Source organism: Choloepus didactylus, chromosome 3 (assembly GCF_015220235.1).
Source record: "Choloepus didactylus isolate mChoDid1 chromosome 3, mChoDid1.pri, whole genome shotgun sequence".
NCBI classification, from domain to species: domain Eukaryota; kingdom Metazoa; phylum Chordata; class Mammalia; order Pilosa; family Megalonychidae; genus Choloepus; species Choloepus didactylus.
Window position 1 is genome coordinate 205,920,804 of NC_051309.1, and position 13,079 is coordinate 205,933,882.

The following is a 13,079-nucleotide window of genomic DNA, read 5'->3' on the forward strand; positions in this document are numbered from 1 at the left end:
GAAAATTCCCTAGAGTTTAAAACAAAAGGAAAAACTTTTTCAGTCTGTAAGTAATGCTTAAAGATAAATTTCACAATTTTATACCTGAGGGGATACTTTTCATTTTTCTTAAAGATGAAATAAACTGGCCATTTTATCTTGGGCAATTATCAATCTGCCACATTTTTTAAAAAATGCGATTTTATTGAGATATATCCACATAACATACAATCCTCCAAACTATACAAGCAGTTGTTCATAGTATCATCATATAGTTGTGCATTCATCACCATGATCAATCTTTGAACATGTTCATTACTCCAAAAATTAAAATTAAAATTAAAATTGAAATTGAAAAGAACATCCAAAACATTCCATTCCCCTCCTCCTCCCATTGTTCATTTGCTTATTTACTTTTTTTAACTCATTTTTTTAACTTTACCAAAAAATTAAAAACAAACAATAAAAAAAATCATTTCAAACAAAACCAAAACAAAGGAATAAGAAAAAACAAATAACTTAAAATAACTACATTGCTTCCAACATGTTCCCACCCTACCCCAAGAAAATAAACAAACTATAATCAAACAAAGGAATAAGAAAAACAACCTAAAATAACTACATTGCTGCCAACTTGCTCCTACCATATCCCCCAAAACTGCCACATTTTTTATAACTCAGAAAAATTTAGCTTCTTCCCATATTTTAGTTGAAATTATATTTTAATTCATAATCTTTATAGGTAAAATTTTATTACCCTTTTTATCTATAAAGCAAAGCTTCAACTGAACTTTGGTTTTGCTTTATCGCTAACTGGCCATTACCAGAGTTAATCATTGTAAAATAATTCTCTGGGTGAATACAATAATAAGAGGTAAAAAAAAAAAAAAATCAAAGATATATCTTGATACAGATATCTTCTTGGATCTTGCATAAAAACGTGTAAAAAATTGGGGAAAAGGAAAATACCAGTATTTGGATTTGTACTTGAATCTCTTACTTTTAGTTTTCCCTTCCAGTTAAACTGATTTCCTCATATGTTTGTTTCTGGATTAAAGCCAGAATCAACATTGTCCCAATTTCTAAACAAACAGCAGAGAAATAATTACAAATCCTGAATGTGGTTAGAGGAACCTGGGAGGCAGAGTGTCTGGACTGAACCTGAGCTGTGCCCCTGACTCATTTCTGACTTTAGGCAAGTTATTTAACGTTTTTTTTTGCCACTTTAGACATGATTGTAATAATTTTATTTATTTCACAGGTATGATAACCATAACTGAAGAAACAACTGTGGGCCTTTGAGACATGAAAGGGGCTTAGAGGGAAGGCTTCTTCTGCAGCTTGGAAAAGAGATTTAGAATTAAATCTCTTTTCCAATCCCATTGCATTTTTAATGAATTAGATAGATGTTTGATATAAATGCGAGAATTTGCATAGTTTCAATAAGCAAAATGGAACATAAAATGGACCATATTATAATTTGCCTATTTTCACTTCAGAAGTAAAAATTTACATAAATGTTTTTATTTCATCTATTTGGGGATCAAATTTATATAGTTTCTTAAAGGCTTTCACTGAGTGTAAATTCTTGAGATAAACAACAATCAGCAATACAGTCATATTCCATTGTCAGAAAAAAAAAATATTTGAAAGAAAATAGCCAAAAAGGAATATTCATGAGTAAAATTTTAACCAACTGTCTTACATTAAGGTTATAGTCCATTTGTGAATGCTAACTTATTAAACATGTTTCCTTCAAAACCTTTTTCTTTCTTTTATTTTGTATTCATAATGGCTCATTTAAAACATACCATTTTTGAAATTTCACACACTATTAATAAAACTTTTGTTTTGCAATTGTGTTTTTAAAAGTTATATGTCCAATATAGAACTTTTCATTTCCAAATTTAGTATTTTTGCCTGTAAATTGAATCCAGTGTAATTAACTAATTAAAAAATTTTAGTGGGAAAGAAATAACCTTTGTAGTATAAAAATAATTTTTATCAACATAGAATTATCATATGAACCAGAACCACTCCTAGGTATATGTTCAAAAGAATGGAAAACAGGGGCTCAAACAGATACTTGTTTGCCAATGTTCATAGCAACATTGATTCACAATAGTCAAAATGTGGAAACAACCCGTGTCCATCAACAGATGAATGGATAAACAAAAGGTGGTACAGACATACAATGGAATATAATTCAGCTGTAAAAGGGAATGATGTTCTGATACATGCTACAATTGTGAATGAAGCTTGAAGACATCATGTTGAGTGAAATAAGCCAGATAAAAAAGGACAAATATTGTATGATTCCACTTACATGAAATATCCAGAATAGGCAAATTCATAGAGACAGAAAATAGATTAGAGGTTACCAGGGGCTGGGGAGAGAAGAGAATGGGGAAATATTGCTTGATGGATACAGAGTTTCTGTTTGGGGTGATGAAAAAGTTTTGAAAATAGATAATGGTGATGGTTGCACAAAATTGTGAACATAATTAATGCCACTGAATTGTACACTTAAAAATGGGTAAAGTGGAAAAAATAAAGTTATATTACAGTTCAGATGATGTTGAAAAAACTTGTATCAAATAATATAATACATCAAAGAATATCCATTTGAAAACAATTTTAATTTTAAAATAATTAAAAGTTTTGAAATAGCCAAAAACAAAAATATCTTAAAGAAATGTAACTAATTGTATATTAAGGAAAAAATAATTTCAAACAACTTTACCTCAAGCCAAATTTGCAGAATAAATGATGGTTTACTATAACAAATAATGTAGATCATATTTTTAGAGCAAATATCTTAAGACCTAAAAATATGTTCATCATTGTAGAGAATGATTAGAATTAAAAATGAGGACATTGGGAAATTTTAGGGGACTTAAGGTATTCTAGCAATTATTCTAACGGTGGTCAAATTAACATAATGACTTTTCTTTTTTAATGTAATGGCATTTGGAAATGCCTTATTGTTTGAGGATCTGTTAGACTAGGGGTTGCCTCCTTTCTCTGGGAAAGACCATATTTTGATTCTTCTCATGGCAATGAAATGGAAATGCCAGGACACCAAAAGACAGAGACGCGACAAAGCATTTTATTATCCCTTTGCTTTCTGCCAAATCTAACGCTAATGCAATATTTACATATGTCATATAATTGTCCAGCATTTCCAAGGCACTTACAAATACTTTCACTTATACAAGTGCCAGACTCAGACATGGGGATAAGAACCTTTTTTTTTAAAAGTTGTTTATGTGTTCAAGTGAATTTATTATCTGAGATAAAGTACTTGACTCATAAATACATAAGGGAATTTGATGAAGCAAATATAAACAAATTAACTTCAATTGATAACACGAGAGTGAATTCTGGAAGGCACAAAGAATTTCATGACTCCTGAATATTTTACTTGATAACTAGGGTGAATTAAAATAACAAAGTTATGGTCACCATCACATAAGAAAAATGGGACATTATTTTTACTATTGGTTCTTAACAGTTTCCTTTATTAGAGAACAAGCCCAATCGATAATCCATTGAATATATTGGTTCTTTTCAGTCAGAAGAACAATATGAGTCAGAGTCACAAATAAATGGTATTATATCTTATTTTTACATAGATATCCAAGACAAATATGAATATACTTAGTGAAAGTCTATTTTATTTATTTTATTTATTTTGTTTCCTCCTTTGTGGGTGATGTGTGATTGGAGGATCTAGCTTTAATTTTGTTATGTCTGTGTGTTCTAGCCTCATGAAATGACACTGTCTACTTCAAAAATTCTCTTTATAGGTTTTAAAAACATATTTTCTATCTTTATTTTCTTTTTCTTTCTTATAATTAAACAATTACTCTTGTTTATTTTCTAAAACATTAAAAAGCTTTATATCTTGACAACTATGTAACTTATTATATGTTTAGACGTCTTCATTATGTATAGGCATTTTTTTTACTGCTTGAGGTTTATTATAAATTTTAAAACTAAACAATTAAGACCAGGAGGATACAAATTAGGTTTAAAAAAAACAACAAAACAGCCATTATAACTTTGTTGGGAAAATAAATTTATTACTGACCGAATGCATAACTCAAACTGGTAATTTATTGTGAGATACCTAAGACATTGGCCTTAGCCCAGTGAGATAACCAAATTTTATATATCTTAGGTATTAAGCCTTGAGTTATTTATTTTCTTCTGGAATTTTATAAATCCAGATATCTCTTTTTAAAACCAATATAAGCTATCTCACTGTTTTAGTTTCTTAGCTGCTAAAACAAATACCATAAAATGGTTGTCTTAATAATAGGAATTTATCGGCTTACTGTTTCAGAGGCTAGAAGGCTTCCTCCCAGGATCTGGTGTCTTATGACTGGCTGGCAGTCTTTGGGGTCCCTTGGATTTTCCACCACATGGCACATATATGGCGGCATCATCTCCTTTCTCTTCTGGGTTCCATTGACATCCAGCTTCTGGCTGCTCTCTGTGCCTGTCTCTCTGTGGCCTTCTCTATCAAACCTCCAGTGGTAGGATTAAGACCCATTCTAATCCAGTTGGGCCACGCCTTAACTGAAGTAACCACACCACAAGTTCCTATTCAGGATGCATTCACACTCACAGGAATAGATTAAGATTAAGAACATGTTTTTCTGGGGTACATAACTCCAAGCCACAATAGCCTGCCCGCTGGACCCCAAAAAGACATGTTCTTCCCACATGCGAAATACGTTCATTCCATCACAACATCCCCAAACCTTAAGCCGTTTTAGAACGATGCTAAATTCAAAGTCTCATCAAAATCAGTGTTGTGATCCATCCTAGCAAAATTCCTCTGTCTGATGGACCTGAGAAACCTGTAAAACAAGTTATCTGCTTCCAATATACAAGGGAGGGACAGGCATAGGATAAACATTCCCATTCCAGAAGGGGGAAATTAGAAGGAAAACAAGGCCACAGGTTCTAAACAAGCCTGAAATCCATCAGCGCAAACTCCATTAGATGTCAAGGTTGAGAGTCATCCGTGGATCAGTGTTTTGTCTTCCAGGCCCAATGGAGCAGCAGTCCCAGCCCTTCCAAGTGTTTGTGCAGAGGCCATGCTCTTCCCCAACACTGTGGTGTAGGCCCCACCCTCTCCAACCATCAGCCTCCTGGTCAGGCTCTCCAGCAGACATCTGGGGCACAGAGCCCACCCTTTCCGAGGACCAGGATGGTGTTCAGGCTCTCTGCAAACACCAGGGCACAAGGGCACAGGACTCACCATCTCTAAGCATTGGGGTGGCAACACGCTCCCTGAATATTGGACCCAAGGCCCTCCCACTCCAAGCTCCTGGACAGATGACTTGCCTCTTCAATGCTCAGGAGCAGATGTCCCCATTCCATAAATGTGTGTGGCCCACACTCTTGGCCCAAGATCTCTTTGGTCCACACCTTTGCTTCCATGATTCTGCCTTTGAAGTCAATCTTCCTTCAATTATTCTCCTTTCTGTTCCTTTCAGTCCAGGCTGGCAGTGGTTCTGCTCATACAAATTTTACAAAAACCTTATCAGTTTTACATGCAGTTCAAGCAGGTCCAAACCATCAGACAATAGAACTTTTCACAGATCCTTCTTAGATATTTGCATTTCCAATCTTGACCTCCTCTGAAATGACTAATTGGATCCATGACCAGCCACAACCTCTTAGCAAAGTGTTGTTCAGTTAAACCTTCACATGAAGCCCTATGTTCTAGGGACTCACTCCCTGAAAGCTCAGGGAGGTGTCTGATAGCTGCTTATGGCTCTAGTCTTAGAGTGGCCACCTGGATAGGCTGAGAATTTTGAAAGTCATCAATTTCTGTTTACTTTGTGCTGAAGAGTTTAATTCTTAGCTTATCCATTTCCTCACACATTTTACTATAACCTGCAAGGAGAAACCAGACTGCTTCTTCCACATTTAGCTTGGTAATCTCCTCAGTTACATATCTAAGTTCATTGTTTTCAAGTTGTGCCTTCCATCCAACATCAGAACTCAATTGCATCAAGTTCTCTGCTGCTTTATAACAAGGATGGCCTTTCTTCCAATTCTCAATGACACATTCACCATTTCCTTCTAAGGCCTCACCAGAAGTACCTTTAATGTCCATAACTTCTAACAATATTCTGTTCATGATGAAATTACATATACTCTAAGATGATAGAAACTTTCTTTATAGCACTCACTCATCTTTTTAAATTACTTTTTTGTAGTCATTTTTATTTCCTTTCAGTCTGTTTCCTTCTGGCATACCTTTTCCCCCTCTACTTTTATATTTATTTTCCAATTGCTGCAGCTTCAACACAAATTCTTCAGTCAGCAGTTTTTTTTTAACATAATTTTATTGAGATACATTCACACACCATACAATCTATCTAAAGTATACAATTGTTCACAGTATTGTCACATATTTGTGTATTCATCACCTTGATCATTTTTAGAACATTTCCATTATTCCAGAAAAAGAAATAAGAAGAAAAAAGAAGACCCCCACAATCATCCCATACCCCTTACCCCTCCCTCTATTGATCACTAGTATTGCACTCTACCCAATTTTAAGACTTACAATAGAGGTAGGTTAACTAGAACAGTGTCATATTGTCAGAGATAGATATATAGATCAGTGGAGCAGAACAGAACATCCAGAAGAAGATCCATACAAACTTGAGCAACTGACTTTTTTTTTTTTGCTATATAGTTACACAATCATTATCAAAGTCAAGGCTACTGGATTACAGTTCAGCAGCTTCAGGTACTTCCTTCTGGCTATTCTAAAACACTAGACACTAAAAAGAAATATCTATATAATGAGTCAGTATTCACACTCATTTGTTACATCCAAATTTCTCAGTTACAACTCCTCCCTCTCATTTGATCTTTCTCTCAATCTTCAGGGATATCTGGACAATGACCATTCTAACTTCTTCATGCTGGGAAGGGGTGTTGACTTTATGGGGTAGAGGCAAGAAACTGACTGATGTTCCTGGAGAGACTGGTACCCCTGGGTTTCCGGGCTTTTCTGGCATAGGGTCAATCAGGAGGTCTTAAGTTTCTGAAAAACTAAACTTACTATGAAAAACTTTTATAGAAACTTAGATAGAGCCCAGGGCACTCCCTAGGGTTTTCAGGGATACTATTGGTTGGGGCTTGGCATAGTGTGGTGGTTTGCAACATCTGGCTAAAGCTTGCATAAAAGTAACCTCCAGAATGACCTCTCGACTCTATTTGAAATCTCTTAGCCACCCAAAACTTTATTTTGTCCCATTTCTTTTCCCCTTTTTGATTCAGAAGGCATTTTCAATCCCATGATGTGAGGGCTAGATTCATCATGGGAGTCATGTCCCACATTGCCAGGGAGACTTAAACCCCTGGGAGTCATGTCCACTTAGGGGGGAGTCTCACTCATTTTTGAGTCCTCACAATTCTTCTGGCCTCTACCCATTACCCAATTGCAAAGCCATTTTCACATTTATGTATTTGTATGAGCAGCATCCCACTTTCCAGTACCAAAAACTATTTTAGCATCCTAACTGCTAAAACAAATACCATACAAACAGGAATTGTCAGTTGGTGGTTTCAGGAACTTAGAAGGCTTGCTTCCTTCTTCTGGCTTGCTGGCAATCTTTGGGGTCCCTTGACTTTTCCATCTTATGGCACATAGCAGTCGGCTTCTTTGTCTTCTGGGTTCCTTTGACTTCCAGCTTTTGTCTGCTTCCTATGCCTTCCCTCTCTGTGGCCTTTTCTATAAGAGCTCCAGTACTAGGCTTAAGATCCACCCTGATTGAGTTGTGCTGAAGTGTCCTCATCAAAAGGTCCTATTTACAATGGGTTCACACCCACAGGAATGGACTAAGATTAAGAACTTATTTTTCATGAAAGGCATACCTTATCAGTGTTCTTAGTAAAGGCGGGAGGGAGGAAGGATGAAGGGAACCTAATGGAGACATTTAATAAATTCAGTAGACACAAAAGAATTTGATTTCCAGTAAGCATCTATAAAATTACAATTACAGACACTGGGAAGTTCAAAAGTTCTAACCTAGGTTCTCAAGTTTTCTTCTTATCCATCCAACAAATGTTTTACTGAGTACCTAACTATTCACCAGGCACTGGGATACAGCAGTCAATAAAACAGACCAAGTCCCTCATCTCATGGAGCTTACATTCTAGATGGAGGTGGAGGTGAGCAGACAATAAACAAATATATAATATTTCATTATATTTGTTGATAAGAGCTAAGGAGAAACTTAAGCCAGTGTAATGGGAATAGGGAGCATATGGTGGGGAGGATGGTTGTTATTTTATACATAGTAATAAATAAATAAATATCAGAATATTTATAAATAAATATATATAATAAATATTTATAAATATAATAATATTTATGAATAAATATACTGTATATAGTATACTATATAGTTTATATATAGTAGGGAAGGCATTCTGGGAAGGCAGTATTTGAAAAGAGACCTTGAGAATATGCAGAAGGAAACCATGGAGGTTTTTAAGTAAAGGGAACAGCAATTCTCAACGTCCTGAGAAAAGTGTGTACTTTGGTGTATTCTAGGAAGGACAAAGAGGCCAGTGTGGCTGGAGCAAATGGAGCAAGGGGAGAGTGGTGGAAGAAGAGATATGAGGAGGTGGGGTTTTACAGACTATATAAAGGCTTACAGGTGGGGGATTTTATATTCTGGTTTGCCCAAGATAGGTTCAGTGTAGACTGTTTTTCCACGGTAATTATTAACAGCATCCCGTTTCACTTACAAAAATGTTTCAGCTTGGACAATAAGCTATTCATTCCCCTTATTTGACAGGTCATTTGAGGACTTAGGCTTTTACCTTGAGAGAGTGATGGAAGGCCATATGCAGACAGTGACATAGTGGCTGTGCTGGTTTGGATGTATTATGTCCCCCAAAATGCCTCATTCTTTCATGCAGTCTTGTGAGGGCAGACATATTAGTATTGATTAGGTTGGAACCTTTTGATTGTTTCCATGGAGATGTGACTTGTAACACCTTTGATTAGGGTGTGACCTGTTGATGGGATTGTTTCCATGGAGGTGTGGCCCTGCCCATTTGGCTTGGGTTTTAATTAAATCACTGGAGCCACATAAAAGAGCTGACAAACAGAAGGAGCTTAGTGCTGCAGCTGAGAGACACGTTTTCAAGACGGCCGTTGAAAGCTGATGCTGACATTTTGGAAACGCCATTTTGAAACGCAACCTGGGAGCAAACAGATGCCAGCCACGTGTCTTCTGAGCTAACAGAGGTTTTCCTTTCTCCATTGAAGGGACCCTATTGTTGATGCCTTACCTGGGACACTTTATGGCCTTAAGACTGTAACTTTGTAACCAAATAAACCCCCTTTATAAAAGCCAATCCATTTCTGGTGTTCTGCATTCCGGCAGCATTAGCAAACTGGAACAGTGACACATACTTCAAAAGGATTACTGAGGATGTTGCTAGAAAATTGACTGAGGGGTGCAAAGATGGAAGCAGGGAGACCTGGGAGGAGGCTATTGCAATAATTTTCCAATATTGGCGTGGACTGATGGTAGCAGCAAAGGTGGTGAAAAGTGGTTGGATGCTGCATCAATTTTGAATGTAGTCATTCCTTGGGAAAGTTACTTTGCTTCTCTACATTAATTTCCTTTAGTAAAAAGTAAATGTTTTGATTTCTCTTCTAAAGACATTCTGAAGATTAGTTTGTGGCAGAACCATGAGATTTCATGTGTTATGTTTCAGCAATGTTTTATTTTATTTACACATTTTAAGTGGCACACATTAATGTATTAGCATAAGAGGCAGCATCCTATAAAAACAGGTTTTTGCTAAGTCATTTTCTCTCTTATTGAATGGGCCACAAAGAGTTATTTTTAACCTATGTCTTTGGGCATCCAAAGACTACAATGACTTCAAGTGTGTTCTTTCCATCTAACCAACATGTATTAATTAGAAGCATATGAAATTGCCTTTTTTGTAGGTCAAAATGTTCCAACACCTGCCATTTTGCATAGTTCAGCCTAATCTTAAGAAAGAAACAAGTAGGCACTAAAGAAAGAGTAACAAGAGATTTAAGGGGTCCCGCTGAGAGGCTGCATGGTCTTTGGCAAGTCACTAGATACACCTGGGTTTGTTTGCTTATTTTCATGGTGAAGCTTATGAAATAATATAGAGTGAACAATTTTATCTTGGTAGCGTGTCTAGAGATCCTCTGACACAAGTGCAATATGGTTACAGATGACCATTTTCCTCACTCTTTCAACCACATGTTGGGCTTACAGAGGAGAGTCCTACTCTCTGGAAGGAACTTTGAATGTAAGGAATACTGTAGGCTTGCAGACGTGCACTTGACCGACCGACTGGCTAATCTGTTTTTATATAACACTCCAAGGCCATGCATGCTGCTTGGTGTCATTGAGGGTGTAGAGTGGTTGTCCTAAAAGGAGCACCTGGCAATTTTTCTCTGCCATTATTACAATATAATTCTCATAATTGGGAAGGAAGATACTGAAGCATAATGTAGACCAGTAATTGTCTGGTGATAGGGATTAGAAGACTAGAACCCATTAGATTTTTTTTTAACTAGTACCCATTAGATTTTTCCCAGACTTTACCTAAGGGTAATTAGAAGCTGTATGCTGCAACTCTTCTCATTCTAGTTTATTTGTTCTTGTTCTTGTTTTTGTCTGAGCCCTTCTTTACAAACATACTTTTTTCTGCCTTAATTCAGTTTAAATGGATAGTTATTATCTCTTAATAAATTCCCCAGATGATTGATTCATAACTGATCTTATGCTGTCCAATGTTCAAAAAAAAAAAAATCAGACACAGTGAATAAGGGATAAATTTTGTTCAGCAATTTAGCAGTTGAGACATTAGATAACTTTGAAAAATGAGAAAAGTAACCCACAGAAATATCTATATATGTTATTCTCCTTTTTGTGTAGTATGGAAGTTTATTCATTTTTCTTCTTAAAGTTGAAATTTAAAAACATTTCCCTAATATTACATAATATTGAACAATATGTTAACTGAGAGCATTAATAATACAATAATCCAAGGATTATTGCTTTTTATATTTTGAAAAAGGATAAGCAATTCAGTACCTGGATAATGTAACAGATAACACTGACCTTGAATATATTTATCATTCAAGTAGGAAACTACTATATGTATTTTATAAACAAATAAGACAAGCCCCCACCTTCTTTAGAGAGCTTTTCTTTCTTGATGATCTTTAGTGAACTTTACTCACCATTTCAGCTTTACTTAGGAAATAGTCTAAGTTTCTAACCAGATAAAATTTTAAATTATCTAAGTTTAGTACAGACAACAGTGGATACCCTGACAACCTATGATTGTTTTTTCAATTGTGATTTGTGGAGTGTAGTCATTGAAAGATGACTGGATTCTTTTTTTTTTTATTCTTCCCTTTTTTCCTACCTTCAGTTCTGGAATAGAGATTTGTTGTATTTTGTCAGACTTTCATGGGATAAAATTATGTTTAAATTAACAAGATTAGACTACTGCTATGGCTAAATCCATAAGAAAATAAAGCTTTTTATAACAGGGTTTGATTGCTATCCTCAATTTAAAAGGTAGAAATGTCTTCATTCCATATATATCTAAAGTAAATGATTGTAATTGTAGTAATAATTTATTCTTCTGCCAGCTCTTTCTTCACAATTGGAGTCTTGACAGATGGGTCAATAGTAAAGACACATCCTTCCAAAAACCCCAGACAAAAGAAACATGAAACTACCTGAGGATCAGAATAAAAATTAATTTGGTTACCATCAGGTATAACATTAGGTGTCTTTGGTTTAGGATATTCATTTCAACCTGAAATTTTGCTAAAATCTATAGATATGATCTCTACATCTGCAAATGAAAGGTTTAGGAAACAACACATTATAATTGATGGCTCTTTAGGACAGTTTGTGTTGCATCTTAAAGGAAAGGAGAATGATTTTTTCCTATTAGAGAAGTTGTGGGTTTACAGAACAATCATGCATAAAATGCAGGGTTCCTGTACACCACTCTATTATTAGGATATGACTTTTAAATTTTATCTTTCATAATAATAATAATAAAAGCTGCCACTTATTAACCTGTGTAGTACCCAGAGAAGTTTTTTCTTAACTAATTCCAAGATTATTTTATTACTAAGAAAATATTAATGATAGCAAATCTATTCATCTTTTTTTTTCTCAATCGCTCACTATCTCTGTTTCTTTATAATCCTCTTCTCACCTTCTCACCCCACTCTATCCTTTATAAAAGCCACAGAGGGGGTCTTTTTTTTTTTTTCTTTTTTCCACATTGGAAAACATTTTAAATGTCATAAATAAGCTTACTTTTCTCTAGATTTTAATATAAGCAAATGCGCATGAAAACATCTAGTATACATAGCACCTGGCATAAAGTACATAACCAATACATGTTTGGATTTTAAAGAAAAATAGTTACTAGGGGGGTAATTTTTAAAAATGAAATACCAGAGTTTTCCTATTCTATTGCTACAAAGCATATGGTATGAATAGATAAAAGGATAACTTCCTGAGGAAAAAAAATTGATCTACTTATGCTTATTAGCACTTTTCCAGTGAGTAATTGTATGTGCTTTTGTGTTTTATCTAATTTCTTTGCCAGTTTAGCCTTGTAATTAACTCATTTTTTATAATGTTGGATAAAAATATTAAATCATGACAAGTAAATTATATATTCTCTTGATAAATTAATTGCTCTTATATGGATTTCTGCCCAGTGTTGTAAAATAGAACGTTTGGTTTTTAATTATATCTCTTACACTGTTCAGTAAATAAGGACACACAATGAAACTTAAAGCATGCCTGCCTTCTGAGAGAAGACCTCCTGTGCAAGAAAGAAGCAACATTTTGTGCCTATACCTTTTCCGTATGCATGGATGAGGCTTACCAACCGGTGGGCTCCTTTGGAGAATGCTCAGGAAACAAAAAGCCTCTTTTTGTTGGAGAAGCCCCAAATGCCAATTTGTTACGATCTTGGGAGGAGGGGAGAGGGGGCGCTATTCAATTCCAATAGAGAGAATC

At 35.2% G+C, this 13,079-nt stretch overlaps 1 protein-coding gene across 1 annotated transcript in view; it reads left to right on the forward strand.

The window, feature by feature from the left end:
• Nucleotides 1-1,085: 1,085 nt before the first annotated feature.
• FGL1 (fibrinogen like 1) overlaps nt 1,086-13,079 on the forward strand; it is a 48,995-nt gene continuing 37,001 nt past the window's right edge. The window contains exon 1 of the mRNA XM_037831223.1: nt 1,086-1,174. The gene's annotated coding sequence lies outside the window, so the exon portion shown is untranslated. The remainder of the gene's footprint in view (nt 1,175-13,079) is intronic.